The sequence below is a fragment of the Bactrocera oleae genome, chromosome 2 (genome assembly GCF_042242935.1).
Source record: "Bactrocera oleae isolate idBacOlea1 chromosome 2, idBacOlea1, whole genome shotgun sequence".
Classification (NCBI taxonomy): domain Eukaryota; kingdom Metazoa; phylum Arthropoda; class Insecta; order Diptera; family Tephritidae; genus Bactrocera; species Bactrocera oleae.
The window spans coordinates 13076713-13103538 of NC_091536.1; the positions used below are offsets into that span (position 1 = coordinate 13076713).

At 32.6% G+C, this 26826-nt stretch overlaps 1 long non-coding RNA gene across 1 annotated transcript in view; it reads right to left on the minus strand.

Moving 5' to 3' along the window:
• Positions 1-9198: 9198 nt before the first annotated feature.
• The window catches only part of LOC118683783 (uncharacterized), a 30161-nt gene continuing 12533 nt past the window's right edge, over positions 9199-26826 (minus strand). Inside the window, exons 2-3 of the long non-coding RNA XR_011396851.1 lie at positions 9489-9786; positions 9199-9417 (exon numbers count right to left, since the gene is read on the minus strand). This is a non-coding gene — a long non-coding RNA (uncharacterized lncRNA). The remainder of the gene's footprint in view (positions 9418-9488; positions 9787-26826) is intronic.

The window sequence follows — 26826 nt, forward strand, 5'->3', positions numbered from 1 at the left end:
ATTTGGTTGAAATTGCTCAAGTAGTTCGTGAGATACCTATAAGATATCATCCAACGGTGGGCGGGTCAACGCTCCTTTCAAATGTTTGCACCCAAACCTAAACAGCTCTTAATTAAGCTATAGCACTTTTGATAGTTTTTAACATTACCGTTATACGTGTATATGGAGTGAGCGCAGTTATTACCTGATTTTCACTATATGAAAAAGTGCTAAAAATACTTTTTCTCAGCAGCTTTGGTTGATTTGGCTTCAGTGATTTGGAAAATATGTACTCTAAACCATTTAGAGGGCGTAGCTACGCCCATGTTTTGAAAATTTTTAAAGCCACAATTGGTCCGGTTACGCCCATATGCAAAATCAGCCCCTCTGAGTGCCATGGAATACGTGTATCAAGTTTCATCACGATATCCTAATTTTTAGTTGAACAACATTATTATACTCTGTAGCAACATTTTGCAACAGTTAGGCTTACGAAAAAATCGTAAAAGACCATTTATCCAAAATTAAATTTCCAACAAAACCTATGAAACTAAATATTTTTTCAAGTAGTTGGAAGCGAGATTCGAATTTTTCTATCTGATAATAAGAGAAAAACAGAAAACTGTAAGGCGAAAGACTTTCTCCGCGACTTCTTTAGAGGTGTATAAGAACATATTTTTCAGAGTACCAAGCGAAAAAAATTCTTTTTTTTCCCCATATCTCTACATATATAATATGTATTGTATAATAATATTTTATAATTCCATTATAGTGTTTACAAAAACTTTACTACAATGTATTGCATATATCAAACAACTCAAAACTACAATAAAATAAGTGCTCTAATTTATTTACAGCGCGACTCCCAATGGAGGTTGTTTTTATTTTAAAGCAAAATTCGCTAGTTAGTATAGTGTTACAGTTATTTGTCAATGATTAATGACAATGAATATGTAAATAAGTGCGGGTGCGAACCAAATCCACATACTAATGGCATTGCTTACGAATAAGCAATATAGTGGCTAAATATTTGCATATTTAGTGGCAAACTAGTAGGCAACAATATAGCTGTGCCCATATAAACGCATATATGCATGTGTTACATACATATATAGGTGTACATACTATGCATATAATGTTATAGTTTGTACCCCTGGCAGTTTATCATATAGAAAACACTCTAATTTAAGCAACTAGAAAACAGAGACGCTTCATTAGCATGCTACACGCACGCTATTCAACACACTCACACATACAATATATAACGGTATAATTCATATGTAGACAAGGATATTGGCGATATCATAATTTATCAAAATTTATTTACATAAACGACACTGAAAAACTATTGAAGCAAAACTAACAGCATATGAATATTAAGTTAGCGCCACTGCATGCGAGAATAGCTGTGAGGCTGCGGTAGCGCGTGTGGGTGTAGCGCGGCGTTTTCCAGCCAATTAGTAGAACATGTGACAGCACATACAAAAAAAAAGCAATGAGAAATGGCTTTCTGATGTTACTTAAATTGTACGAGTGTGTATGGGTGTGGTGTGCTTGTGGCAGCAAAAATAATATGCATCAGTGAACTGTAAATTAAACGCGCGCACGCGCACACATACATATGTAAGTATAGATACATATGCACACACATTGTGGAACATATTTATAACGTTTCTGCTTAGATTATAGATGTTTTTTTTTTTTTTTTTTGTTTTTTTTTTTTTTTCAAATCACCCAAGTAACTTTATTACGTTTTGGCTGAAATTTATTCTCTCAAAACGCACTATTATCTACGCTACAAAATATATATAATCATCCACTTAAAAACGTGTTCATATCTTCTGATTGGTGACTAGTGATTATGAAAAAGGGATTGACGTTCCAGTTCAGTGGTCGTAGGAAAATTTCAAGAAAGCGCTTACCCACGTGGACTTGCAAAAAACGTAAAAATATCGAAAGATGATTTGTGTGAGAGGACAAGAAAGTTGCAAATCTAAAATGGTAAAAATTGGAAGTACATGTATGTATGTGTAATATTTATATCTTGAACAGTGTATATTAAAGGAGCCTATTTTTCCCAAAATAACTGCGTGTTTGTCTCAACCGTCGATATCGGACCACTACAGCGTACTGCTGGCATACAAACTGAATAATCTGAATCAAGTCTCTGTATTTGACAAAAAATCTTCACGATATTTGGCATATATGATTGTAAAAGGTAACGGTAAAATCTCCGAAGAAATTGTTCAGATCGCATCTCTATAGAATATAACTGCCATACAAACTGAATGATGAGAATGAAACCCCTACCAGTATATGGAAAATTTTTGTATTTGGCGAAATATTTTCACGAAGTTTGGCAAGCATTATTGTCTAAGGTAACGGTGCAATCTCCTAAGAAATTCGTCTGTTCAGACCACTATAGTTTGCTATGGTATATAACGCAGTATTTCAAAATAAATAAAAACACACTGTTACTGTTTATATATTGTATATATATTCTTTTATTTATATATATATATACATATGTATTTATATTAGGATGGTTAAAAAAATGCATTTTCGCTTATTGCATAAAAACAAGATTCTTAGACATCTTTTCGAATATCAGAACTCATAGTTTTGTAGGAATTTTACATCTCTAAAAAATTGCGATGTAAGGCCAAAGAGCTTCCCGTTACAATTAAGAGCTCATTTTTGGAGAAATTTTCATAGAGATGTCTAAGAATCTATTTTGCAGAGTACCAAGCGGAAAAAAAATTGTTCGCTTATTTGACCAACCCGAATGTATATATATATATGAAGCTACATAATTAAAATTATAAAATATTGTCTGTGAGTTATATGATTTAAAAAAAAAAATTATTTATTTATTAAAAAATAGAATGCGGTGGTCGACCACACAAACTGAATTTAATCCGCTTTCCTTTCATTCTCATAAAATAACATCATTTTCCTTGCCTAGGCCACATCACATTCTCGTACAAGGAGTGGCAAATGCAGAAGCAGCATTTAATTTTACACCCCGCTGAGCAAAGGAATAGTTCTTTGTTGTATGTACATATGTATATTGTTCAGTGGCAAATACAGTGCCGTGTACAGCTCCTCATCGTTTGGATGGACGCACTACAATTGGCCACCATTGCCACTAATACCGTGCTGGTAAATAGTTAGTATCGCCTATGTTACACACAATAGTGCATTCTTATCTGCGCAAATTGACTTGAACGAGTATGTCGTTAAGCGTTTTTGAAAGCTTGAGCGCAGTCTAAGTTGCTCTTTGGGGAGCCATATATATTATATAATACAAGTATTATACATACAAGTATATATGTACATATGTATAATTTGTGAGTTTGTGAGTTGTCTCAAAGTGTAGTTGGTTGTTGTTAGTGTAAATATATATAATACAAAAAAAATTTTAATATGAAATTTTATCTTCTTTGCTTTGATGATTAGACTACCAGGCATTCGTTTGCAGCACATGTAAACCTCTCCTTTAGGGTTACTTATAAATTGGTTGTTAAAAACTATGTATGTATTAACAAAAACAACATTATAACTAATAATATTGCCATGTAGCTATATAATAAGGCTATACCTCTCGTATACTATGACAGTATTATTGAACCTAAGGGAATTCTGTTGTCTTAGAAAAGCTTAGCTGCATGGCAAGGACTAACGGTATGAGTGCGACTTGTTCGTGACGCTGTATGAAGTCCATTGAAGCTGAAATTTTAGATTAACTTTAACAAACATATTACTAATATAGATACATCACTGTGCGTGTTTTCTCATATATGAAAATGAAAATCGTGAATATGGAAAAGTGCTTACAAATCCTTAGACGCATACATATGTATGTATAGGTATGTGTAAATATAGACATTTTTATATATAGCGGTGAAAAATGATAAATTGAGTGTGTATATTAGCTGAGCAGCAACACCATATGTCGTGAGTATATAAATAGCGCCATACTTATCATATAATACCTATATGTAGAGCGGAGAGCTAAGCATGAAAAGCAGCAACAAAAAAATATCTACAACAATAGCAAAGTGACAACGTCATCGCGCAACATGGCTTCAGCTCCAGCTTGTCATTTTTGGTAGCGCATTGGCAGTTTGCGCTCAATCAAGCGTGATTACCTATTTTCTTTTTTTTACATTTAGCTTTTTTACTACGGTTTTCTTTTCTACAAATACAAAACTAATTTCAGAGTTTTTCTGAATTGCTTAATAATGCTTAAGTTGACTGCATTTTAGCGTCTCGCTGGACTTCTTTTAATCATACGCTTCTGCACCTTATGTCTTGTGTGTACCTACTTACATAGCTGCTTTATTTATGGCCATATTATATTTTATACTCTAGAGGACTTTATAAATTAAAGATTGTATTCAAAAATGTTTCTACAAGAAAAATTCCGATTAAATTTTTTTGTGTGGAAATTTTCTTAGGTACGCAAAGCATAGCTTCTTTTCTCAATCATTTCCTATTTTGAATATAACAGTTCTTTACCGTTGGAAATTTGGACAAAAATAAGAAATAAGCTAGAATACCCTTCATAACTAAAAAAGTTTCAATACAAGATTTAAATTTTGATCGGTCGGTTTGTATGACAGACTTATGCTATAGTGGTCCGATCTAAACAAGTTCTTCGAAGATTGTACCATTCACTTTAGTGGTAATATATGACAAAATTCGTGAAGATATCTTGCAAATAAAAATGTTTTTCATACAGGTACTTGGTTTTGATCGTTTAGTTTGTAACGCAGCTATATGCTATAGCGGTCCAATATCGACGATTCCGAAAAATGTGTAGCTGTTTGGAGAGATGAGGACGGGTGTAAAATTTTGGAGCGATATTTCAAAAATTGAGGTACTAGTTCGCGTATATACAGTTATGCGAATAGACGGACATGGATAAATCAACTCAGCTCATCAAAGTGCTAACAGCATCTATCACTATTAAGTTATGCCAGTGTATGTGATTTATACCAGTTGTTTGTTCGTTTCAAAACTCTTAGAGCTTTCGCTTCTTTTACTTACAACATCTACATTGAACAGCATTGATGGCTGATGACAGGATTATGACACATACGAGTACAAGAAGAGAGTATTGATACTTATTTTAGGTTTTTTATGTTGAATAGGTTAATTAAAAATATGGCCGCCTGTTAGAATGGTGCAACCTGAAAGAAAACTTATTGCGCTAAATATGAAAAAAAAAGGTAAATAACTTAATTTTTTACAAAACTATTGTATATTTTATATAAATGTTTAAAACCATAGTTAAATAATTATTTGCAGCCTTTCAGTGTGTTTTGCCCTTCACTAAGCGAATAATGAATTTTTGTATGACAATGAAGTTTCTCTTTACTTCTACTTTTTGTAAAGTCTTCTTGAATTATTTGTATTTGTCTTAATAAAATTTAATATTTTAATAAAAGTTGCATTTCTTGAGCTAAAAATCTGTGTAAAATTACAGCAAATCTAACCATTATTTGCTTAAACGTATTTCAGCATTCCACTCCAACTGCACCATACTTATCTTGGCTTTCTTAGCATTGCACTTTCACTACAAGCTTGAAATTGCCACACACACACAGATAAACATTTTGGATTACTTTGTTGTCATTGCTGCATGCCTGAAAAGCTTATTTGCTAAATGCAGCCATTGTAGATGTGATGCCAAGCCAAGACTTATGCAAAGCAACAGAAACACACACAAAATTGCTTATTACAGTGTGTGCCATAAGATGTGGTACGCAAAAGGCGCTGACTAAGAGTATTACTAACAAGTAGCGATAAGTTACTACACGGAATTTGTAAATCTAAAATTTGGAGGCACTTCTGAACAGATACTTATATATAAATACTTATGTGCCATATATATATACATATATATATATATATATTTGAATATGAGTATGCTCCAAAGTTTATACATCCATATGTATATATGAAGGTATGCGTTCCGGCAGCGTCGAGCTTGGCGCATAAGGCGAGATAATTTCATTGTTTCACTTAAGACGCTACAAGAACTGCAATGTCTTTCGCATCTTGCTTTCTACATCTATACATTTGAGTATGTATGTATGTATGTATTTGCAATTTCACTTTTGTATTGCAATTGCTTTTAGAACCAAGCAATTTTCCATTTCCACCGAAATTCCAATGGAATTTTGTTTGTTGTTATTGCTATTGCACTACACACAAGTACTGGATACTCAGCAGCAGAATATTTCGTACTTATGTATATTTGTAAATATATTATAATATGTATTTGTGTATGTACTATATATGTATATGTATGTTTTTGCAGCTTTTAGATGTGTTGCGTTGCGTTTCCTGTATGTATTTGCAATTACTATGCTTTAATTAAACTAAAAGTATGTGCACAACAACAACAAATCGTAATGTGCCACTAACATCCGCGATAATATCAACTGACAGCCGCCAAACTGTGCACTCAACAACAATTTGCTTCCTGTTTTATCTAGCATTAAATTTGAGTAAAGCGTATTTTCATTAGTATTGTAAAGATATTGGCGAAAGTGCATATATATTTACGCTAAAGTATATACAACACAATAAATTTATGCAATTTGAAGTTACCACGTTTCCTGGTGCAAAATTTGATATGTACGATTACGCCAAAAAATGCACTTCTGCTGGATTCAATTTTACCTACAAATACAGTTTGGTTGAAAAGTTTCTGCGCTCGAAATGAAAAAATACTGTTGGTACGTAATATATATTTTTTTCAATATAATCTTCCTTAACTTCAATACATTTATTCTAATGATGCTCCAAAAAATGTATGCCATCCCTATGATGACTTTCCGGAAGCTCTGCACAATACCCGTCTACGGCTTCATTCTTCATTCGACGAAAAACGCCTGGGGAATACGGTGAATGCTCAAGCAATTCGTACTTAAATACGTTGAATTTTGCCATTGTTAAAACACCTTGGTGAGCATGTGCATTGTCTTGGTGAAAAATTATTTTTTGTACTGCAAAAAATTGATGCCATAACATTCTTTGCTGAACGTTGTGACTTCACCTGCTATGGAGTTGAACAACCAGCTTCAGTGCAAACTAAACGTTCTTGTTTCATTATAGGATCATGCTGGTAGATCCAAGTCTCATTCATAGTTATAAATCGAGCAAGAAATCGGTTTTATGCTGCTTAGAACGCTTAAAGTGATGCTGAGTAATTTGTTTATCATCCAGTTTTTGTTGAATTGTTAACGTGTGCAATATTATGACTGGCTTAATGATTTTTGGCGTAGTTGCGCTTTTTGGTCGTCCTTCGCCTGGATCCTCTTTAAGCCTAATCCGACCGCGTTTAAATTTACGAACCCAGAATTCAACGGTGCATTTTGGTGGTGAGGACAACTTATACATTTCTTCCAATTGTTCATAGATTTAAAAGCCTTTCAAAATTATCTAATCTAAATCTAAATCTAATCATTACGCGATATTCAATTTTTTCCATATTAAAAAAATACTCTAACACGTCAACTTACAATGGCTTGTAAACAAAGAATTAAGGGACAGAAGGACTTGCAACTTTGCATGTGTTCTCACCAACATTAGAAATAAATATCGGAGCTAATAGTGCTATTTCTTGGTGAGAGAGTTCAAACTTTTCAACTAACCTGTATATGCGTTTGAAGTACTTAATATATATAATAGATTGAACTTATGGAATTAAGTCAGATAATCTATAATAAGGGTTTGCCGTTATGTTTACAAAACGTTTTAAGGCAAGTGACCGTCGCCGCTGGCTCCAATAAATTCCAGCGAAAATAATGCACTAAGCAAAAGTTTCCTTCAATAAATTGATTGTTTCGTTGGCTCTATGGCATGTATCGCCGTCTTGTTGGAATTAAAGGTTGTACACATCAGCATCCCAGAAAAGTTTACTAATCATAGCTCTATAGCATACCCCATTGTATGAAACATTATGGCCGGATTTATTTTTGAAGAATTATGAGCCAATGATTCCCTCTGCCCATAGAGGTCACCAAACCGTGACTTTTTGATGATCTAACATCATGCAATGGCTTGTAGATTATCATTACTCCAAATGTAACAATTTTGTTTATTAACGTACCCATTCAACAAAATGAGAGCTTTATCGCTAAACAAAATTTTCTAGTGAAAATCGGACCCATTCATTTAGCATTGTTCCGGAGTAAGTCTATTCTTTACAAAACAACAAACCAAACTGGGTATAAATCAATAAACAGCTGTCAAAAATATCAATTCAGAAAAAAGGATTGCCTCATTTAAAACTACACTTCTGAAAAAACACCCATTAGAATCACAGCCAAACCAAAACTGGTAATTTTATCCGCTTTCTTAAAAACGTTTTTCTCGAAAATTTTTAATTAATATTCTACAATTTTATTTATTTTATTATTAAAAATATTTTTTATATTAAAAAAAAATTAAAAAATGTTTAGTATACAATTTTTAGTAATATGTTTGCAGCATTTAACTGGATAAATATCCTTTTAATTTTTTTTCGAATCTTTTGGATGATTGCAATCGGATTTGGATGTTTTTAAAATACCCTCTTCAACAGCTGTTATAAAAGTTTTGAATTTTAATTTTTAACATTTTATTTATATCTTATATTTCAGGTTTTAACTGAATAAATGCACGTTTCGTGCTAAAAATTGTTAGTAAAAATATTCGTAATGAGCACTCGAAATAGTACTCAAAATTCATGCCACTTTAAATGCTTTCAGGTAATAAGTTGCAAGCATCGATAGTTCTCAATAATAAAAAAGTTCTTCTGAAATTGGTATTTATATCTGAATTGGGCTAAGCTGCGATGGGTAACTACTTATAGGTTTATTTTGGTACTAATTTCAGCATGATAATCCCAGTTCCATTAAAACTATTACAAGTATATTTAAACAATAAGCCCTTCCATTTCATTTTCATTGCTTGTCATTGGTTTTTACTGGCGAATCAAACAATCATTTGGTATGAACTATATAAATAAACCAAGAGAGCTAAAATAATAGGAAGTATTTATGCAATTTTAATGATGTCACTCTCTTGTGTTGAATTGTAATTTTATTTATACATATGATGCAGCTTTTACATACATTTTAATGAGACAGAATACGATTTTCACTTCAGTAAATTGGAAAAAGTTACGTTTTGTACAATTTATGCGTTTATTTAATCTTTAGAAATGCGGCCAGTTTTCAAAACAGCGTTATTATTACACCAATTAGCTTATCACCTAATTTTGGGCAAAAATAACTACAACAAACAATAAACAAAGCCACAGCAAGCAAAAACAGTAGAATTCCATAGAATTGAGTTTTCATTTTTTTACTACGCAAAGAACCGCAAGCATTGTCGTCCTGTTTAAAACTGCGTTTCATCGTATTCGGGTCCATGTTAACGCTGCGCATAAGCCGAAGTGCATACAAATAACAATAAATGTATATATTTATATCTTATTTTTATAAACATACCTTTTATAAGAAGCACCGTTTATTTAATTACTTGTCACTTTAAAATAAAATATGTACCAGCAAAGTTATACAGCCAGAATTATAGTAGAAATTTTTTCATACCTATGTACATAGTAATTCCGGCTCTGCTTTTTGCAAACATTACTTTTTACGATTAATATTTTTCTTTTTGTAACTCTATGATTGAATATGCTCTGATATAAGATAATTACATTTTTTTTCCAAAACTGCAAAGTGTCAGAACTTGTTGAAGTTACACAGCAGGTTTGTTTTCTAGCTGTTAAAAGTTGCTAGCTATCTGGAAGAACAATAATGCAATTACTCTCACAAAGAACGAAATAACGAAAACGTAAAGAAACGGAAAACTAGCAGAAATTAGCACGAAAATATCAACAGAATTTTATTTTCACAATTCAAAACGATTAAGTTAAACAAAATCAAAGCAAATGTGTCAAATATCGTTTATTTAGAAATGTGTTTTAACAACTATTTCTTCACATTGCAGAAGCTTTTTTCTGCCAACAGAAATTTCACTAGCAGAAAGTATCAGCTCTGTCTACAATTTAACGCTCTCAATTAATGCGCTCTTCTGTTTGTTATACCTTTAATAAGGTAAATTACCTTTGCCACTATATTTGTAACACCCAAAGGAAACGTCGAAGGGCCTGTAAAGTATATATATGAACGATTAGCATGCCCTGCTGAATTGATTAAGTGTCTGTTTGTGTATACACGAACTAGTCACTCAGTTTTTGAGATATCGTTATGAAATTTGGCACACGTAATTTTCTCTCCAAGAAGCTGCTTATTTTTCGGAACCGAAAAAAGTTAACGTGTTGTTTTTTTTTTTTTTTTTTTTTTTGTTTTTTTTGGGTTAGGAAACGATTTTCCATCAAAAACTTGCTTGTAGTTAAGAGAAAAAGCTAATAAATCTGTGGTCACTTGGAATAAAGTTTGAGTACATTCTTCATAATTGTAAGTGATTTAAAGTACCTGATCTTTGGTATGACCAAAATAGTAGTCTTATAGCTTTAGAAATTCTTTGTCGTCTAGTCTTTTGACTCAATTTCGGCTCGAACCAAGTGCGTTCTTATTTCATTCACAACAAAATTCATAACCAACCCTGAGAGCATTGACGTGAACAGCTAGTTTTAAATTAGTTACATGTTTTTCACTGCAGTTAATTGTATTTTATAAAATAATCACTATTTCGCGCGAATCCATGCAAAATATTTTCCATTAACAGCAATTCGTAGCCACACTGACTCACTTCACTCCTAATATGAATATGTATGTATTTTAATCTATTGCTTAGACGCCATTAATTGCCAATTTCACCACAATTATATTTGTTTAAATTGCTTGTACAAAAATAAATTAAAATTTCAACAGTTATTTAATAGAAAATGAAATATTTAACAATCAACGCTACCACAAATTAGTGTAATACACAAATAATTTTATATAAAGAGCTCTTTTTAACTTTAATGAAAAAATAATAACGAACTATTTTGGTTAGTAATAATATGTTTTAAATCTAAAGCTTCAAGGATAATTAATAAATTTCCTAGCAAAGGGTAACCCAAAGACCTTGACTGTTGTAGGCCCATTAAACCTAATCCATTTACCTGCTATCCAAATGGCAAAAGTTTGGCATTTGGAGCATGAAATCTTTTTCACTACGAAGTTCATCTACAACTCAATTTTTTATCCTCTCATTCAAAACCTAGACTGATATGGACAAGATTGTGACACGCTACTTCTTCAACGAAATGAACGATATATTGTTACATTCTGTGATCTGTCGTCATCTTATTTCGCTCATTATTGAGCTTGAACAGCTTGATACTTCAAGAGAAATGTTTAAATCATTCCTTGTTTTCGTTGATAACCTTATTTTTGTAATATTTTGGACACGTCAAAAAGACAATGATTCGAAACATAAGAGCAGACTCCGCACTCAATGGAAACAAGAAATGCATAGAAAAATTCAAAACGATATCTCAAAGAAACACACAGACAAACAGCATTTCAACTCTCTGTCGACAGCCCAGAAGTCTGGATATCGTTTAATAAGCACTTTTTGCATTTGCGAATTTTGATCAGTTGAAAGAGTAAATATAATTTGATGAATCATTGACGTAATGCATTATATTAAACAATAAAAAATTACACGTTGGCAAAAGCTAGTGAATTTCTTTTAACAAAACCCTGTACGCCGCTGCCGAAAAGAGAAATAAAAACTTCGACAGGTAATTAACATCAAATCAACAAAAACCTCTTTAATTTTAATAGTAAATTATATAAGTAGCGTTCAGTGCTCAATATCGGTGTAAGAAAATCTTCTCTATTTAAAATTTTGCAAAGGATTCCTTAAACTTTTGCTAAATTGTAGCTAAAAATATAATAGTATATATTAATTTCAGAACCAATTGGCTATAGTCAGGTGTGATAAACTGAATATACATATGCAGGATTTTATAGATACATACATGTGCTGTGTTGAGCTTGGCCTTACTTTCGGCGAAGAGCGAGAATTTGAAAACAAAAAGCATTCGTTTTATTATTTACGAACCACCAAAGTGGTAGGGCGCCACAATTTTTCACACGTATACGATTGGTTTTAAATACAACTAATATGATATCATATCGTATAACAAATGTACGCAACTCACTAAAGCGTTAATAAAATAAATTTGGAAATATTCTAAACTATGCTTGACGGATTTGACCAAAAACGCTTTGCGGTTTAGCACACTTTGCATGATTGCATGTGTCAATTTAAATTGAAATCTAAACATTTTCAAATTGGATTTTTTGTACAAATGACCACTATTGATTTTTGGTTATTAGGATTTCGGTAGCGCAACTGGTTCGACACACACATGTATGTTTCGCTTATTTAAATATTTTAAATAAAATTTCGAAGGTTGGCATATATCAACAAGTGATTTGCAATAAAAAGCTAATTGAATGAAACACATATATATATAATAATTAAGTATTGTTTTTGTATACAATTTAGTTCTCCATTAGCTATCTGTCACTATTCTTATATTGAAAGATTTTCAGCAAGTGCTAATGTAGCCCGCTTGTTATTAGTTACATACTTTTTGTTTGTTTCTAAGCAAATAGCCTCTAATAAAAATAATATCTATACCAGAAAAACTAAATTTTCACACTAATGCACATGAAATTAATTTGTAAAAAAATCGTTTGCATAAATTACGAAAATATGCGATTTCAACACATGATTGTGCTGACACAATATAATTTTTATTACATCCTTTTAAAAATTAAAGCTCTTGCAATTGACATGCTAATTAAATAAATTATCTATTTCCTATTTGAACGAATACATTAAATTAAATTAATTGCGATTTTGTTGTTGTGCAAATAATGTTCAACCGTATTTTATAAATGCGTAAAAAACACTTAGCAAAAACGTTGGTTATAGAATATTGATAAAGTCGAGTTGCAACAGAATGCACAGTTTTTATACCCTAAAAAGGGTATAGTAAATTTTATTCGCTGTTATATGGAAAACTTTTTATCTGAGAAAATATCTTCACAAAATTTGGCAAGGGTTATTGTCTAGCGCAATGGTGGAATCTCAAAAAAAATTTTTCAGATCAGATTACTATAGCATATAGCTATCATACCAACTGAACGATGAAAATTTGGTTCTTGTATGGAAAATTTTTTATTTGTGAAGGGTAGTGTGGCAGATGGGCATAATCGGACCACTGCCACGCCCACAAAACGCCATTAATCGAAAATCAATAAATTGCCATAACTAAGCTCAAAAATAAGATACAATACTCTTGTTTGGTATAGTGAATCCTATTAGTGACGGCATCTTCGGTTTAAATAATTTTTAAAAGTGTGTACATCCCCGCCCTATAATGTTTAATGTGCATATCTCTTTATCCAATAAAGCTTTAACCACCGAATTCACACAAGAAATATATTTTTAGCACCTCTATCGACGGTGTTAAGAGAATGAAATCAGGTGATAGCCCCGTCCACTCCCCATACAACGCCTACTCCCAATATAGGGGAATACTCCCCTTAGCTGCCATATTCTTGATATAAAGATTTTGAACTTCTGGCTGACTTTATACAGCATATATCCACCAATGTGTGAGCTATCTCAATGAAAATGAAAGGGCATGTGTTACGCATAACCTAAAATAAATAAAATTGGGTGAAAGCTTGACATAGCCCCTTTATAACTAATATCAGGATTTTTGAACAGTCGGCTGATTTTAAATCATAAAGATTGGTTTGGTATGAGAGGCACCTTAATGAAACCCAGGAAGCATTTTATTAGTATGTAGTAAGTAGGTAAAATCGAATCAATACTACCCCCAACTTCCGTATACAACATAAACAATGATTTGAATTTCGTGTTTCTAACAAGTTTTATGGTGACTATGACGTTTAATGCCCCTAGTATACCCCATATAATGACTTCCATCTTTCCACATGACTTTAAACCATTCAGGTTGGTCAAAATAAAATATTTTAATGAAATTAAAGGGAAAAGATTTCTTACAAATTATGTGGCTTGGCCCTGAGTTAAAATATGTGCCTTGGTCTAAACCTCATATCCTTAATACAATTAATTCTGATCATCTGGTAGACGTTTTGCACATCAACTCAATGTATGAGATTTAGCTTCTTCGGTTGAGTTAATATCACATACATATCTCACATTTGATTTTTTTTTTTTAAATAGTTTTATCTGACGCAAACTAAAATATAACAATAAAACGTAGTCTAAGTTTATGATCTTCAATATAAATCAAGAAGATACCAAATTTAATCGTAATTTATTCACGTTTTCATGGAGCACCTGAAGAACTTTTTCAGGCTTTGACTCTTTCTAAGTAGTTACAAACTTTTCTAAGGGTTTCGTTTAATGACTTTGGCAATGTACGCATTTTAATAGGTATTACAAGAAGTATTGTCATAACTCACATTTTACATGCTTTTCCTTTATACTTGTCTGACGCTTTTTCATGACAGAAATTCATTTGGAGACTTTAGAGTGTCTATGGAACTACTACAACAGTAGCTCAGAAACATTTTGTATACAATTTTAAATAAATTTATATATTTCTTATAAACATATCATTAATTGTATCGCTAATACTAATATACATATTATATACAGCCTTTATTTATTTATATTATATTTCCTCTGCCGAATATTCAATTATTCGAAATATCAACCACAATCTTATAAGAATTCGCAAATGAAGGAGATGAAATTTTCACAAGGCAAATAGTTTTCCTAATTGATTTTAATTTAGTTATGTAAATATTAACATTCAAAGCGAACCCGATTTCTCAAGTGTTTTAACACCATTAAGCGTGCAGTCGAGGAAGCGCTAACAATTAAACACTCATAAAGTGTGCCAGTATGCGTTGTTGCATTCAAAATAATTTCACACTAAATGCCCGAGGCAATTAAATGCTTAGACTTTGAGTAGTAAGCACATAATTCTTATAATGACCATTCAACAGCCAAGCATTGCCGGGTCAACCGTTTAACATGACACACACACACACACATACGTAAATATATATGTATGTATGTATGCACAAGCGTATGCAGCGAAGACCTAACACACGTACGAGGAACTGCAAGCAATGCACTGCCACCACACACACATACATACATACACCAAATGCCCGTAATACTCATGCACTTACTGCGAATTTGCTACGTGCTGGCTAAATTGTGCCAGCGAAAATAATTTTCTTCAAGTTGTAAAATTAAATGATTAAAAGCGAGTTGGAAAATTGCGGTCGGAAAATGTGTGTTCCCAGCAATTTTCGTACTGGTGTGGCCACGCCAGTTGTTGTTGTAGCCCGTTGCTTTTGTGCGCACTACTTTTCGCGCGTAATTTCAGCACTTTATCTAACTGCAACATGGCCATCAACAACAATGGCAGCTGTCAACAAAGCACAACAATAGAAATAAAGTAAGGTGTTAGATGTGCAGCAAAGAGTTATTAGTTAGTGGCTGGTGCAAAACTGTGCGAATGCTTAATGAACTTTTAAAGGCACATGCATGTGTGAAAACGCATATATGTACCTACATTAGTGTAAGCCAAAAAAAAAAGGTAAAACAAATTTATGGCTTAAAATTAACCTATATACTTCTTAGGTTAATGTATGGTTTAAAATGAACCTATATACAGAATAGAATATCCCAGCAGGGCAGGATTTTTAGGTTAATTTTGAAAGCTGTCGCTTAGTATTGAAATTCTCCCATATAAATAATACATAAAATTCTGTTTTAAGTAAAAATAAAAAAACTTTTGAGCCGTTTAGGATACAACTTTTTACAAATGTGCAATTTGAAGAGTACAAAATTTCTTTAAAAAAATCTAGCTTAGATGATTTGTTTTTTATTCAAAATTCATATACCCATTCAAAAGCTTTGAAAATATCGAATTGGTTTTTTTTTTTTTGTTTTGGCTCACCCTTATGTATTGTACATACTTACTAGCATTTTGCAACGTGTGTGGCATGTAGCACTGTATTTCACGGATAATTGCCTCCGGCTAGCACGCAGCCTGACGTTGCAGAAGGGCTTCAATGTTGTACACAATTTTTAGCAAACGGACTGGAACCCAATCACCTACAATAATTTTACTTAAATTTCATAGAATGAAACTCGAAACTGCGAACTCAAATAAAATGGTTACCTTTCGGTTAAACTTATAGCTTCTATATCCGGTATTTTTTTGTTATCTCTTGCAACATGTTGCTAAAGATTATGCATACAAATAAAACACTAATGAATATATTCGAGTAAAATTTTGCGCAAATCGTGCTTTTGAGGTATGCCATCTCGGGTCTGAAAATTGTCAAAATTCGATCAAAACTGTTCAAGCCCACACACACTGAATATATGAGTATGACTTTTAGTCGATCAGTCTATGAGATATATTGCTGGATTTCAGGTAATATGTACTATGTATTTTTTGTAATTGTGTACTCTTATTCCACTTACCACATTCATACATATATCAGCCAATTTTATTGAAATTGAGAAAGCGTGTTTTACTCCTAGCAGTGTATCTTTGTGCCTAAAATGGATAAGATCGGATGAAAACTTGCATTAGTCCCCATATAACTGATATTCAGGGTTTTAAAACGTCCGTCTCACTTGACTCCATATACGAGGTGTGTTCAAAGTAACCTCCCTTATCACAACGGACCGGCGTCTTAAGCTGTCCAAGTGGGATCCCTTCTGGGGTCGACCTCCTAACCTAACCTAACCTCCCTCGGATATAGTACACTTGTGCTAACGACATCCTAAGCGATACTAATCCGACATTGCGTTTGCTCAGATTTAGCAATTTCGGAACAAACTTAGCTGCGACACGTTTCATGCCCAAAACATTTGAGAAAGTTGAACGGCATAAGCCGATTGGTATGCCATCATCCTCTGCAACTTTTATAATAGTGATTCGACGATTTTCAAGAACAAAATTTTTCAATGTTTCGATGTTTTATCGCTTGTTGTCTTGGATCACTTTATTCCAATTTTAGCGCAACATTTAATACATATTCTTTGATCCATTTCTTTCAAAAGTGAAAATACGATGAGCACACAAAAGCATGACTAACTACTGACCGAAATTGCCTCCTATTGCAAGCACATGATAAACATATGTGTCCGATTATAACAAAAATCAAATATCGATAATCGAATGTACACAGCCCCCGAAAAATCAAAATTCTCCTTTACCTTTGAATACCCCTGTGTATGCTTATATTTTATATTTATAAAATTGCTTCAAAATAAGTTCTCAAGTATACTTGAGCAATGTCAAAAATTAATGCAATCAGCCCTTTCATTTCTCTGCCCATAAAATACCCTATACAATGATTTACTTACTTGTTTTATTAAGGTTTGTATATTGCGAGAGTATATAATGTTCAATTCGGCATGGACTAAGCCGGTTTCTTTAGCCGCTTTAAGACAATTTTTTGAATAAGTTATAACTATAAGATGAAGGTATTGTAATTTTTAAGTGCAACTATTTCTGTTAACAAGGACAATCCTTGAACAAAATGCACAGCAGATCCTCATGTAGGCTTTCGTGGATACCCAAAAAACAGCCTTGTTGTTGGAACTCGGTCTTTTTCGAGCTGCTGACTTCAAGTGTCGTTTAACTGCGAACAGAAAATATGAAAACAGCTTATGTGATAACGATATCCTCAGCTTAACCACTTATGTTTTCAATTATTATCGATGCCACCAGATGAAGACAAAGACCTATTCTTCCCGGAGACAAAATTCAGAAAGACTTGACTTTTGTTAGTGTTAAAAAAAAAAAAATTTTGCGCACTATATGGGCTTAAGCTATTCATTTTTGTATCATCAACAGGGTATACTAAGTTTGCCACGAAATTTGTAAACCCTAGAAGGATCCGAAATTTTTCACACGTCTGTTTCTCACTACGAAGCTGCTCATTTATCGGAAGCGCAGATATTGGACTACTATTGCATGTTACTGCCATACAAACTAAACGATCGGAATCAAGTGTTAGTGAATCTAGCTTTAAAATTTTAAGAAAAATCTCCATTAAATTTAAGGTTGAGTTATTGCCCAAGGAAACGCTGCAACCTTCGAAGAAATTGTTCAGATCGAGTCATGTAGCTGCCATACAAACTGACCGATCAAAATCAAGTTCTTGTAAGGAATATTTTGTATATATGGAGGGTATTATAGCTTCCGTACAACCGAAGTTAATGTTTTTTCTTGTTACCTGGTGATTTACATTAAGATCACATGATGATTAGCGGCTTATTAGCACATTCCAGGGAACGCCACAAAAAAGTGTCGAGCAGAGTCACTTCCACTTTGTCGAGTAGTAAGTCCACTCAAAGCTGTCTACTTAATTTCAGGAAAGTTTGGTCGTAGCTAAAACCATATCATCAATATTTTCATCAAACCAATGTTTCGTTCATGTTCTGCTGAATATTTTTTGTTGCAGTTCTTTCCATCACTGTCAGCTCTTCATTGACTATAAAGAATATTTTTTTTTGAAATACTTAAAAATGTTTAGGTCCCTTTTTCTGTGCCTTTATTTTACTAAATTCCTTAATAACTTCTAACTTCTCAACAAACTGAAATTCTAACTTAATCTGTCAAATTTACCTTTTTCAATTATTTGTGGTCTAATAAAGAAAGTTCGAAAGCAAGCACACAGTTCGAAATTGCTTTCCTGGAAAGCTCATATTTTCTTTCGATTACTTAAAACAAAAACGTTATGTTTTCAAACATTTACGTATATAGGTATATATGGTATATATAACAATTTTAGTCGCTTAACAAATTTGATATTCATATGTGGATATCTAAAAATATTTAAGAACATACATATATGTACATATGGACATACGCATCTACGCATGATTTGCTACATGTGCTAGAGTAATTTCCATTAAAGTTTCTTGTGTATGTGTGTTTTATTCTATAAAATACCTGCAAAAGCCACTTGAGAAAACAAACGAATCTTAGCTTGCGTTCAGAATCGGGTCATATACTAAATGCATATACTACCTATAATACCTAATTCAAGCCTTGAAGGAATAAATTGAAATGAAGAAGAAAATATACTTATAGTGTAGCATTTAATTTACAAATCGATTATTTTTACTACGGGAGTAATTTACTTGACAGTTTCCAAGAATCTTCTTTATAGTCATCTCTCGGGTACGAAATAGCCGCAATCCCAATAAATTTTTAACATTTTTAAAAAATACGAAAAAATAAAAAAATCGGAAAAATATCGTTTTTTTCAGTCGCCATTTTGTTAAAAAAAAATTTTTTTTTGCTTATCGCTAGTTCGCACAATTGCGACATCATTGCAGGTTAATAATCATTTTAGATGACTGGGAGGGTTGAAATCATGGCTATGCTAATGTGGCAATTTTTAGCTGCCAGTTTTTTAAATTTTTAACTTATTTTTTTACATTTTTTCTGTACTCTTGTAATATTAATAAATAGCTGATAAGAAATCGATAGTAAAATTATTGATTGCCTTATTTTACTACACTTTCAAAGCTACCTAAAATTTATGTCTCTAGACTAGAATACCCCCTTAATACTTAATATTATTCCGAATATTTTTTTAAATAGAACTTTTAAGAGGACCTTGACGAATATGTTGTGCATTATTTTTACACACCAATAAGACCTTACCAAAATCTAATTATGCTCAAAATGCACGACTTTGTTCAGATCAAAAGTTTGCCTCGACGAGGCAAAATTAAATTTTTACCAACGATTGCCGAGCAATTTTTTTTTTTTTTTATATTGCTATTCAACAAATTGATGTCGTTATTTAACAAGAAAAATCGTTGACTTCTGTTGTACCCCTGAAAAATAAACAAATTTCATACAATAACTTGATTTTGATCGTTCAGTTTGTATGGCTGCTGCATCCTATTTTGGTCGAATATCAGTGGTTCTTACAAATCAGCAGCTGTTTGGGAAGAAAAATTTCGTGGCGAACTTAATATACCTTTTCAGGTTATAAAAACCTTGTTTGGAGAAAATATTTTATAGAAAACTGAAGCAAAAGTTCTAATTAACTTTAATTCCATGAAGTCTTTTACATATATCAAATTTATTCTAAGCAATTCTCAACTGACCCGAATCGCAGAATAATATTTGATTGGATTGACAAACCATCTAGGTTCTGATATACTATACACCAAAAACTAAAGCAATATGTTTATTTTCGGAACGTTTTTACGCATATGTACTATAGTACTACTTACTAAAATAATAAAGGCGTTAATACATCAGAAAAAAAATTCGTTTTCTGACTTATTTGATAGTTTAAAGTATTGTCTGCTTTGCTTTAAATTCTCACTGGGTAATTTTTTATAAAAATATGCAAATTTGAAACAGGATTATAATGCTCATGAATGTGTACGTATTGTGCATATACGAGTATATGGTATAAACATGTACTCGTATGTGCATATCAAATCGAATATTTGTTATATAGAAAATAGAAGAAAGTACATGAAAAGTCTTTTGTATTGCAGTCATTCATGTTTTGAGTTAAAGTTGAAATCATGAGAGAAACAAGCCGGAAATCATATAATATATAGTACACATATGCGTGTATGTACTTCAAGAATACATATATATTTATGTGTGTATATGCATGATATATCAACAAAAATGTATTTTTAACTATACGATGAACTGCTCTCAAAGTGAGAACGAAGAAAGTGCATTAAATATATGGAAATATTTATGAAATTGCATATATTATATATAGGGTGTTGTTTTAATGGCGTTTCCTACCTTTATAGCTCTCAGTCGATTGTTAAGGTAAACTCAAGTCTTTGACATTTATATTTAGTATAATTAAACGAATTGCCACGCAAAGACTTAGCTCTGAACAAAATTATACGAAAAATTTACAGATCACTTCGCACACATCAGAAATGAGACATATTTCAAGTGCACAATTAATTATGAAAAACGCCTGAGGAGAATCTCGTCCCCATGAAGCCATTATTTTCTTACGATTTTTGAAAACTAAGGATACAACTAAATCACTCGACACTTAGTGCTTGATTATTCTAGCAGGAATAAGGATGCCTGCAGAGTGAACGATTAAAGCAGAGCCGAGCGCAAAGCTGACGAATGCGAGAAATCAGCGAGCGTAAAACTAATCAATGCGAGAAAATCAGTTTGGAGGCGTTTTTCGGCGTCGAGTCGCGTGTCATTCATTTGTATGTTGGTATGGTGGCCTCATATTTTCAAAATATATTAAATGCCCGCTATTAATATTTGCAAGGCCAAATTTATGACGGGAATTTCCTAAACTTTCGGGAAGTATTAAATTCACGAACGTACGTACGTTTTCATAAGAAGCAGTCACTGTATTTACATACATGCCTGAAAATCTGTACAAATGCGAATAGGACCTAAGATACATATATGAACTAATATAACGAAATAAAATACCAAGCATGCATTAATTTTTTCGTGTTTTTTTTTACCACCAAAAGAGCACCCTTTCAACACATATTTTCTATCATGTTGACAAATACATATATATGCATTCAAATACATTTACTAAGTTTCCTAAAATCAAACACACTACAGTATTGCTCATTTTATAAGCATATAAATATATCTAGTATGCATAAATTTACTCATATTGCAGCACACGAAGACAAGATGTGTAAATGTCTTACTGTTATAAGAATAATGCGTGAATGCATACAAATATACTTTGTGAGTATACGAGTGTATGCAAGAATACAAGCAAGAAAGCAAAGTAAAGAGAGAAAGAGAATACAGAAAATGCAAAATTTTGCGAATATATTGTTCATTATAAATATGGTTACTATAAAAAATATTAGATTTACTCATAGCATAACGCAATTTAATATGCATTTTTCGCAAGTGAATTGAATTGTCTTAGAAAAAAGAAGAACAGAAAGTTCACAGTATTTTTATTATGTCGCCGAGATATGAAACTGAATTTACGAAATTTGAGAAAAATGAAAAGATTTCCAAGCTGTAAATAAATAGATGTTTAATATATTTTATATAGGCCCAACACCTATACATATTTAAGTACTAGATAAAAATACAAGATGCGTCATCTTCTATGATGATGTATAAACATAGAATAACTTTGATACAAAAAAATCGATTGAGTGGATTTGTTTTGAAAACCTCAATTCACACCCGTAATCGCTTCACATTGGAACAAATTTCCGAAACAATTAAAACTGATAATTTTTGTAATCAAGCAGTAGTAGTCCAAATAAATTATAATTGTTAAATTAAATAGAAACCAAACCAAAAAAGAATAACCTGCACAAATACGAAAGAATTAACAAAATTCCTTTTGTATCCCAAAAACTGACGCGCATAACCTTCTTTGCTGAACGTTGTGACTTCAACTGCTTTGGAGCTGAACAACCAGCTTTAGTCTACTGGCAACGTTCTTGTTTAATTTTAGGATCATGCTGGTAGATGAAAGTCTCATCCATAGTTATAAAACGAGCAAGAAATCGGTTTTATTCTGCTTAGAACGCTTCAAATTGAACTGAGACATTTTTTTCGATCCAGTTTTTGTTGAACTGTTAAAGTGTGTAAAGTACTTGCTCGAGTGAGAAACCTATGGCTTTAGCAATTTCACGCTTAGTCAAATTTGGATCTTCACTAACAGTCTTATGAACTAGCTCAATGATTTCTGGTGTGGTTGCGGTTTTTGGTCGTCCTTCGCGTGGATTGTCTTCAAACTTAGTCCGACAACGTTTAAATTCGCCAGCCCAAAATTCAACGGTGCGTTTTGAACGTTAGGACTCCTTATACATTTCTAACAATTATTCATAACTTTCCGTTGCTCTTAAACTTTTCAAAACGGAGAAGCTAATCACCTCGCAATATTCACTTTTTTCCATATTAAAAAAATACTTCCATACAAAAAAAAAACACGTCAACTTCAAATGGCTTGTAAACAAAGAATTAACTGACAGAATGACTTTATAACATTTGTTCCCACGACAGATGTGCCAGCATTAGAAATAAATATCGGAGCTGGTAGTGCTATTTTTTGGTGAGAGCAGAAACTTTTTAACCTGCCTGTATATCGACATAAACGCCAAAGCAACCTGTATATATATAGTCGTAAATGGTTATGATTTCCACTTGTAACTGAGCTGGTATTTTGACCGCACTTCACTTTCTGTGTATTTATTATTGATGTTTTATATAACAGTTTAAAGTTGCATAACCCTAATCTGAAAACTAAAGCAAAATCGAATTAAAATTAATTAATAATTTAAGCGTTGGTGAAAGGTTTTGTTTGTGACGCAGCTAAACTTTGCTCGTGCTTTTAGCATTAAACTTTAAGTTGGCGGTAATTCGCTCAAACTTCGTACGAAGTAATGCTTTTCGATATTGGTAAAGGTATTTTTACCGAAACTAAAATCTAAACAAAGTTTTGCACATCTAAAGAACTTTTGCAAACGTAACACGGCGCTTAGATAGACAATAAGTACTTATATGTGTAAATTCGAATATAATTTGTAACTGTAATTGGTCTTTCTTTCCCCACAAACGAACGTATAAAATATTTAGTAAACACAGGTCTGTACGGCCATCATGCTGCAAGCTGCAAATAACTGCTGTTATAGTATGTGTTTTCTAATTTTTTCTTTTTTTCTGTAGAAAGCGGTAGTGAAAGTTTGCTAGAATATTTCTGATAGACCATTGTAGATAATTCTTGTAAGCAAAAAAATCATTGTATGAAACTCATTGCATATGAAAGATAAAAAACACGCATGAAAAAATAGTTTACTGGCTTAAATTTTTAAGGGCCAGAAACCGTTTATTCCATTTTGCAGCAAAACTATAGGAAAAATGTATATGGCAAAGTTGTTGGTAATGAAAATATTTATAACTTTGCTACATTCACATGAGCTCAAAATTTATGTGAAAAATTCAAATATCCAAGGTTTTGGGTTTTTTACAAAAAAACTGTCTTTCACTAAATTTGGTGTAAACTTACTTTCTTAATTCCCAAACAAAATATAGTTTTTCAGTCAAAATATGATGATCAGTCTGCAATAGAGCAGAATTTTGAAAATATTTTTCGAAATACATATTTTATAAGAGGTGGTTATAGCAGTCATTGGAAGTCTTTGGATTAACTGAATAGCCCAGAAATCTTGACTTGTTCAGAATTTCTGTTCCATTTCACTTTCCTTATTCTTATTTCTACTCAAAAAATAAGAGTTAACCATAGAAGAGATACTATTCAGAGTCTTATATAATGGTACACTGACTAATAGAACGAAAATGACAAAGTACACATCTTCATAGTAATGCCTGCTTTCTTCTAGTAGGGGACTATAGCGCACTCCTTTCAAAGCAATGTCTGGTTCAATACTAAAACAAAACAAAAGCCTTGCCACGAGCATCAAAAGAATACTCTTAGAAAACGTGAACAATATATTCACCATTACGAACAATACAATGAAGGAAGTGTTCTTATGACAAACACATAATGTCATTCAAAGAGAGGTATTTAATCGCTTTGCAAACTTTGCAAATGCTCACTCAAATTAACACATCGAACACACTTCTCATTCCGTTCCGAACTTGTCGAAATAACTCGTTACCTTGATCTCACGTAGAATGACTGCGATAACAGCAGCTAGAATTCATCCCAACAACAACAACAGAACATATGCGCTCTTTACAGCTGTTTTATCTAACCCTAAAGTATGCATCTCTGTGAAACCCCAAAGTTTGCCAATTTATCTGTTTACCAAAAGAAAATCAGCAATGTAGTTTTTCTTGAAAATTTAAAAAAAAATATACAAACATATATTCCAGAATATACCTATACTTATATATACTGACAAGCACTGAACTGCTTCGTTGCAATAATTCTTGAATGCGCCAACTGAATGCGTAATTAAAATGTTGCACCATCGGTGAAAAATGTTGCACAAGAGTTATTTTATTTATTTTTTTTTTGTTTTTGCGTTTTTAAAATTACCCGGCAAGTGGACGTGCCGCATAGCCATGCGCTTGAACGCTTTTAAAGGATATATATATAAACTGTTAAATATATATTCTGGCCCTAACACACCTATATACATATACGGTAACACATGTGTGCTATATATACCATAAAAACATCTCTTGCGCACTCACCTCACTGCACACTTGCGTTATCTATGGTATGGTAAGTTAGGTAGGTAAGGCAACAAAATAAATAACTTCCAAATAAAGGTAAATAACAGCAAGTCTATCGCATTAAATCGCTTCACTGCAAGCGAAATTGCAAAAAGTATATATCAATTAGTGGATTGTTAAAAGTGGCCACCGAAATGCCCGCGCACTTCATACATACTATACATGCTTGCAACGCCGCGCCACGGCTGCTATGTTGCTCGTAATGCAGGAGGCGCAAGTACTTGCAGAAGTGGCTGCTATAAATAAGTGCCGGTTCATGTATAAATTTCATGTAAAAACACGGTGCAGTAGCCGGTGCAGGTTACATACTTCACATACTATCGAGGTTACTGAGCAAATGGAAAGTGAACTTTACTCTTATTTTGGCTTCGTTAATATCTTTGCACGGGTTGCTTTTATTTCGCAACTTGCTTAAAGTGCACAATTTTACATGAACAAAAGAAGAGGCAGAAGAGTTGGAGAGCAAACATATATACAATAACATTTATGTACGTGTATGTGCACAATTTGTAGACCGGTAAAGAAGAGTGAGCTGATAGCCACAAGTAGGTGAATAATAATAGATTTTTGAGTTTATTTTTTAAAAAACTAGAGAATTTATTATTAAGAATTTTTAGTAAAAATAGCGTATAGTTCTTGTAAGCGCAATTTGTCCATAAGTTGAAACGTGGTGTTTCACGCTCGGCAAAGCGACAACTAGAAGTTCAGATTTCAATACTTATTAAGTGGCACTCTAATTTTCTGGCATAAACCAATTTTCTATACTCCACACTTTTGGAGTATTATAGTTTAGCTCACATACGCTATATTTAATGGCTGTTTTTACTTTACTACCTTTTCACATAACCTTATAATATATGTGAAAAATTCAAATATCCAGAATTTTACTTTGTACTTTTATCTTGTACAAAAAAACCGCAGCTTTCTTTGCGAAATTTTGAGTAAACTTTCCTTCTTATGTTCCAAAGCCACGTTATGTTGTTTTTATTTAAAATATTAAGGAGGAAGCCATATTTCTACTTAAATCCAAAAAAATCCTAATTTTCAATCAACAATTTCCTAATCAAAACAGCAAAGATTTTTAAAAAATTAAAAGGCTTTAAATTTTCTGAAATATCTACTTTCTGATGGTATAAAAAATATATACATTTATGTGCTAAATTTTTTCAGAGAATGCAAAAAGATCCCACTCTTGATAAATTGTTTTTAACACTTAAAAATTCAACCACGCGCCTATCTTTCCACTTCCCGAAATCAGATCGCCCTAAATTATTTTTATACTCTCGCAACCTGTTGCTACAGAGTATAATAGTTTTGTTCACCTAACGGTTGTTTGTATCACCTAAAACTAATCGAGTTAGATATAGGGTTATATATATATAAATGATCAGGATGAAGAGACGAGTTGAAATCCGGGTGACTGTCTGTCCGTCCGTCCGTCTGTCCGTCCGTCTGTCCGTCTGTCCGTCCGTCCGTGCAAGCTCTAACTTGAGTAAAAATTGAGATATCTTTATGAAACTTGGTAGACATGTTTCATGGTACCGTGAGACGGTTGG